Here is a 7,207-nt window from a genome sequence, read left to right as displayed (position 1 = left end):
GGCATTCTTTTCGTCTGCGAGCATCAGGCGGCAGCCAGACGACACCACGAAAAAAAGCAGACGACGCTACGAAAAAAGCAGACGACATCGTCGTCATCGTCAAAAACAAGCGCCGTCCTTTGAGAACTGTAGGCCTGGGCGCGAGGAGAGGCAGCCATTTTCCTCCTCGAATTATTGTAGCCTCGCGACTTGGAGCCGCGGGGAGATCAGAAAAAGAGGGACGCCTTTGTGCTCGCGACCAGAGGTTTGTGGAAGGACGGAGGGGAGACGGATATTCGTCGAGCCATCCGGCTGGCTGCCCAGCGGTACTCTCTGACGGGGAAGGTGACGATGATGAGCGATTGGCGCTCGCTTGCTCGCCTTTTTCGCTCCTTCCCTCGTGCTCAGACTCGCGCTCGTTTGACGGACAGAAAAGAAACGAGGAAGAGAGAGAGAGTGGTTGGCAAACGAATTTGGAGCATGCTCCCGCGCGCGCTTGGAGTTCTGCGTCGACGCTCTTGCGAATAGCGCGTGGGCGGAGGCGGCCCACTCCCTGTTGCCAGCTTCGCGAAATAAGCATGCTGTTTCTTTATATACTGTGTACGGTCAACGTAATTTTACTTTCTTTTTCTTCGTGCCGATGTCTTTTCTCTCCTTGACGTCTGCGTTTCGTCAATGATCTCGAACGACAATCTTGAAGAATTTACCCGTCTCAGTCTCGGTTGTTACGACTCGTATGGTTTGCAATGGACGCATTTTCATTTCATAGTGCATTGTCCAGAAGCTGAGGCAAGCTTTTCTCGCCTGATCTTGCGACAAGGAGAGCTCGATGGTGCCTCTCACGGAGGAATATTTTTCAAGCTAGAGACGGCATTATATATATATATATATATATATATATCGAGAGAGAGAGAGAGAGAGAGTTTAGTTACTCTCTTCACGAATCTCTCCGCCTCAAACCCTTTTATCAATGGATGGAACGTTGCGATTGTCAAGCTCTCTCGTCACAAGTGTTTATCTTTAACTTAGCATTGCAAACTTTACGCATACCTGCAAAAGTATAGCTTGTGCTGAACTGACTGGTAGGGAAAAGATCACGCAACAAAACTTAGCGAAACAACCAACTCGAATTGCGCCGACCACCTCGAGCGCAGCACGAACTGTGCGCCCCTCTTGCTAAGTATTGATTGCAACTAAGAACCACGACACGTTTTTTTTTTTTAAGCTGTTACGAAATACCAATTTATACGTGCCATGGTGGCTAAAATCAGAACATGCAACGGTCAGCAGCTGCTAAACTCGAGTCCGATCCGTATGCTGCAACTTCGTTTCTCAAGATCACGGCCCCTGGTAGTTCTTTGTAAGCCACCAGCTGAAAATGCAATCTATTCTCAACCTCCCAGCCTTAGCCGGTGTACACATAGCTTGTCCTGCAGGTTCAAAGTGTGACGGGCAGTGACACCAAAAAAAGAAGACAGGGAAACTAACCACAAAGGACTAGCGCTGAGTACCAGCAACAACTTGTCGAAGTTTCCATTCTTTTGTTTCTGCTGTGCGAAGTCGATGACGTGGCTCCTTTCGCGGACAGAGTGCGGCTATGAATGACTACTTTGCGTGTCTCTTAATTCTCAATTCAAGCGCACGCCAGGGCCGGTTTCGCGTGTACGTCCACGGTCCAGCACACTTACGTAGTGCGCAAAGGCACTGGAGCACAAGCACCCTCCGGGGCCCGCGCTACGCCGGCGATATATCGGCCGCTGGTTCGAGACTTGAAAGGGAGCCGCCCGCACGCGCTGCTTACGCGAACGGCCGGAAACCGACGGAACTCTCGCTCGAAGTGAACGAAGCGCCCGAGTCCACGCTGGGCGCACGTGTTCCTCTTTCCCGGCCACGAGCGACGCGTGCACATAAAAAGATGGAAAGTGGCGTAAACGCGCCGCGCGCGAGTCTCCGCACTGCCGCCTACGCCTCGCTCAAAAGAAGGGGATGCGTTCCGTTTCCAAACAAACTTTCTTTTCTTTTTTTTTTCTTTGCGCGTACTCATCTCGCGCTATACGCACTGTGCGCGGTTCGGCGTTCGGCCAAAGGCGCGTAGGAACAAAGGCGGGGGGGAGGATGAACGGGCATTATCCTCACAAAACGCACGTGGTGCCAGGACAGAGAGCTCAGCGCGGCGTAGCGTGCGGTCGCCATGCATTCATCCGATGAAGGGCTGTGAAGCACACTGCAAGGACGAAAAAAGGATTCCGAAAAGGGAGCCTACAACCCGCGGTGATAGCTGATGAATCGATGGTAGATTCTCTTATCGAGCGGAACGCGATCGATTAATAAATCATTCAATCAGTTGGTCAGTTGGTCAGTTGGTCAGTCAGTCGGTCAACAAACCATTCGGTCAATCTCAAGACTGAGTCAGTCAGTCGGTCAATCAGTCAGTCGGTCGGCCGGTCACTCGGTCATTCATCCCACAGTCAGTCTCTTAGTCGTTCACTCAGTCAGTCACTCAGTCAGTTACTCAGTCAGCCAGTGAGCCATTCATTTAGTCAACGCTCAAGGGTCAGTTGGCCTGAAGTGCGACTCAAAGGTCGGTCAGTCACTCAGTCAGTCACTCAGTCAGTCAGGACTCAAGAGTCAATCAGTCCCTCAGTCAGTTACTGATTCAGCCAGTAAGTCAGTCAAGGCTCGAGAGACAGTCAGTCCGATAACTGACTCAAAAGTTAGTCAGTCACTCGGTAAGTCAGCCAGTGAGTCAGTCACTCAGTAAGTCAGTCAGTCAGTCAACACTCAAGGGTCAGTCAGCTTGAAGACTGACTCAAAGGTCAGTCAGTCACTCAGTCAGTCAGGCCTCAAGAGTCAGTCAGTCTGAAGACTCTCAGCCAGTCAGTCAGTCAGTCAGTCAGTCAGTCAGTCAGTCAGTCAGTCAGTCAGTCAGTCAGTCAGTCAGTCAACACTCAAGGGTCAGTCAGCTTGAAGACTGACTCAAAGGTCAGTCAGTCACTCAGTCAGTCAGGCCTCAAGAGTCAGTCAGTCTGAAGACTCTCAGCCAGTCAGTCAGTCAGTCAATCAGTCAGTCAGTCAGTCAGTCAGTCAGTCAGTCAGTCAGTCAGTCAGTCAGTCAGTCAGGCAGTCAGTCACTCTTAATCACTCAGTCAGTCAATCACTCAGTCACTTAGTCAATGAGTGACTTAATCGCTCACTCAGTCAGTCAGTCGGTCGGTGAGTCACTCATACAATCAATCAGACAGTCACTCAGTTAGTCACTCAGGTACTCAGTCATTCAGTCTGTCAGTCACTCTGTCAGTCAGTCAGTCAATCACTCACTCATTCAGTCGGTCGATCGGTGACTCACTCAGGCACTCAACCAGATAGTCGCTCAGTCAGTCAGTCACTCACTCAGTGAGTCAGTCAGTCAGACAGTAACTCAGTCATTAGACAGTCAGTCAGTAACTTCAGTCAGTCAGTCAGGCAATCACTATGTCAGTTAGTCAATCAGTCATTACTCAGTTTGTCAGTCACTCATTCGGTGAGTCGGGCAGTCAGACAGTCAGTCAGTGAGTCATGCAGTCACTAATTCTGTCTGTCATTCACTCATGCACTCAGTCAGTCATTCATTCAGTTAGTCAGTGAGTCAGTCAGTCACATGCTCACTCAGTTGCTGAGTCGCTCATACAGTAAGTGACTCATTCAGTCAATCAGTCATTCATTCAGTCAGTCAGCGAGTCAGTAAGCCACACACTCACTCACTCAGTTGCTGAGTCGCTCAGTCAGTCCGTCGCTCAGTCAGTTCAGTTCAGTCAGTCAGTCAGTCAGTCAGTCAGTCAGTCAGTCAGTCAGTCAGTCAGTCAGTCAGTCAGTCAGTCAGTCAGTCAGTCAGTCAGTCAATCTAACAAGTCGGTACGTACACTGGCTAACCTCTCTGTCTTCCCTTCCCTTTTGTTTCTCTCTCTCTCTCTTAGTCAGTCAGTCGGTCAGTTAGTGAGTCAGTCAAGACTCAATAGTCAGTCTGGTGATTGACTCAAAAGTTAGTCAGTCAGTCAATTTAGTCAAGTTCAGTTGAATCTGATCCAGTTCAGTAAAGTTAGGTATTTCCCATCACAATCTAGTTAAGCTGAGTCCAACCAACTTCAGCCCAGTTCAGACATTTCTTGTCCTGTTCAGTTGAGTCCAACGCAGTCAATTTGAGAATTTTATTGTCTCTTTTACTTCAGTCTAGGGCCACATAATACATTCGAGTACAATCTTTTCTAATCTGGTGCACTTTAGTCGAGTTCGACTCAGTCGAAATGAGTCCATACAAGCTGCGAGGTTGGCGGTGGTGCGAGATTGTAAATGCGCCTTATTTATTGTATGCGCCTAATTTAAATGTGCATTTATTCTACTCCTTAGCTGTTCGTGGGAAGTACGAATACTTAAGTGCATTTGTTGTGGCGATATAACGTATATCAACATGTATGCGAGGCTTATGGCGTGTTTATGGCCTTGGTTGTGGGCGCCTAAAGAGAGAGAGAAAGAGAGAGAACAATAGGTGAAAGGCAGCTCATGAGCTTTGAAAGCCATTCGAGCGCTTCTTCTGTACTTGAAGGCCACAGACTTGAGTGCCCGTCTGTAGACATGCTGTACCTAGCTTAGTGCATTTGAAAGTGCGATCAAGACTCATGTCTTCTCACTCTTAGTTTAAGTGTCCCGTTGGCTACCATCGCTCAGGTCCCTCCTCAGCTTCCAGGCGAACGGGTGCTTAAAATGTTTGCGTACGGTAACGGCAAAATTCCTATCTTATCACTCGCTATAGAGATTGCAAAAACGTTAAGCTGGCTACTGCGCGTCTCGCTTGATGTGGTTCAATCTGAGTGGCTGACATACGGGCATTCAGTTCTCTTTTATACACAGTAAACCCTCGTTATAATTAAATAGCTTTATTCCAAGCTTTTCTTCTTCCCTCGTTACCATGTCGTTGCCGTAGCTGGTCGTCTTGAAACAAGCTACCGCTTATAACGAAGTCAGTTTCTTGTGATGACCTTGTTACACCGAAGATCTGCTCTCTTAAATCCGAAGTGAACTGCTCGAATGTGAATTTCTTTTTCTTTTGTGCTTGCTGCTCACGTGGACAATTTCTGTGCATATGTGCATATGCATTGCTTCTGAGCATTTGTTACTGCTCCAAGTAGTCCGGCAGAGTTTGACAGCACATTGGGTTTTGTGGAACGCACACTAAATAAGCGTAACAACCTTCTCCAGGGCGACGGTGTGGGGCGCATTTTTATGCGTTATCTATATATAAGCGCTGTGGCGAAATACGCGCATATGTTTTCTGCTCAGCCGGATGGAGCTAGCGCTGATGTGAGTGCGGGACTATTTCCAGGAGCGTCGTCTCGGGCGCGCGTTTTTGGCCTGCCTAGCTTTCTCTCTCTCTCTCGTCATTGCCAGAGAACGTTGTCTGCGAGCGTAGAAACACAAGCGTTAACTCAATTAATGTCGCCATTTAGTCTTTCCTTAAAGCGAGATACGGCTACAAGATTGAGCGTGTCTCCGAGGCACAAACCGCACCTGCTGACTCGACGACAGGTTTACTGCCAGAGACAGAGTTAGTGCCGTCGGCCAGTTACCTGTACGGTGCCACACCGACTGCGAGTGAAAAAAAAAAAAAGAAAAGCGCTGCGCTCCTGCTTTACTGCCGTTAATGACGTAATGCGCACGCGCTGTTTTGGCTTCAAAAGCGCTAAGGAAAGGGAGAGGAGGATTCTAGGGGTGGAAAAGGAGAGACTGCGGACCCCAGAAGCGAATGGGCTAAGAGGGGTGGGTATATATACGACGCCAACGGATGCAACGAGAGAGGTGCGGACTGGGCGACGAACGCAAGCGCGCAGGCAAAACGTGGCGGGAGAGGCACTGTATGATCGACAGCGCCAGCTGCATGCAACGCGCTGGCATAAGGAACTGCCGTCGCTGCTGCCGCCGCCGCCACCGCGCCAGCGTCGGTCGCCGTGCCGGAACGGGACGTCCCAAATGGAGAACGGAGTCACTCGCTGAAGGAAGCGTGCAGCTCGTGCGGTTGCCCGAATGGACTGGTGGTCGCTCTCGGCATGTTGCTTGTATTATTCGTAGGTTTCTACTAAATTTACTTGAGACGTCTCTGGCGCTGGGATCATTCGGCTGTAGTATGGGAACGATGATTAAGGCAATGTTTTTTTTTTCTAGTCTTAGGATGGTTAGCGTGGGAGTTTCTCGTAATATTGTAATGATTAGCGCAAGATCTTTTGTTTTCTTATGATCTTTTTTATTTATGATCTTATCTTGACTTTAAGAATATAATGCCTGGTGTTTGTTGCTAACGATTGTGTAACGTTTTTCTTCAACCGTTGTACTTGCTCTTATGCATTTGCAATTTCCATGTATATTGTCCTACCCACACAATGCCCCCCATAAAAAGGAGCCTGTGGGTTATTTGAATAAATAAATAAATTATGATGCTTAAGATTTATAAATTTCCTGATCTTATGATGGACAGCGCAAGCTTTTATTGTAATCTTCGTGCTTGTGGCTGGAGACATTCTTGTGGCGTTAATTATTTCTCTTTATCTTCACATGTTTTCAAGAAATCACACGCCGTGGTGGTTCAATGCAGATGGCATTGCGCGGGATCGAATGAGGGGCGTGGCGGCCGCAACAAAGAGAGAAAGAAAGAAAGAAAGAAAGAAAGAACGCCCGTGTACTGTGCATCGGGCGTACTTTAAAGAACCTCCACGTGGTCAATGTTAGTCAGGAGTCCTCCACTACGGCTTCATAATCGCCTTATAATTGCCTCATATTGCCTTATAATTGTCTCATAATCGCCTCATAATTGCCTCATAATTGCCTCATAATCGCCTCATAATTGCCTCATAATTGCCTTATAAGCGCCTCATAATTGCCTCATAATTGCCTCATAATTGCCTCATAATCGCCTCATAATTGCCTCATAATTGCCTCATAATCGTACATTGTGGTTTTGGCGCCTGTATCTACCGAATATAGGTTTATATAATTTTTGCAGACAACTTGGTGCTCTAAGCGGCCTGTGTACACGCGTTTATAGCATCGTGCTTCGCGAGAACTAGGAGTACAATTAGTCTACAACGGAGGAAAAGGAAGCAAGATATGAAAGCATACACCTTTTCTTTCCTTTTTTTTATTAGAGTGACGCGAAACATAGCTGCGAAAGTGGGAGGAAAGGAGCAGTTAAGGAAGAGGGAAA

At 48.1% G+C, this 7,207-nt stretch overlaps 1 pseudogene; it reads left to right on the top strand.

The window, feature by feature from the left end:
- The first annotated feature begins 1,253 nt into the window (after positions 1 to 1,253).
- The window catches only part of LOC126529461 (uncharacterized), a 58,284-nt pseudogene continuing 52,330 nt past the window's right edge, over positions 1,254 to 7,207 (top strand).

This window comes from Dermacentor andersoni, chromosome 8, assembly GCF_023375885.2.
Source record: "Dermacentor andersoni chromosome 8, qqDerAnde1_hic_scaffold, whole genome shotgun sequence".
Classification (NCBI taxonomy): Eukaryota; Metazoa; Arthropoda; class Arachnida; order Ixodida; family Ixodidae; genus Dermacentor; species Dermacentor andersoni.
The sequence above is the reverse complement of the archived record's forward strand: the minus strand, read 5'-3'. Positions and strand labels throughout refer to the sequence as shown.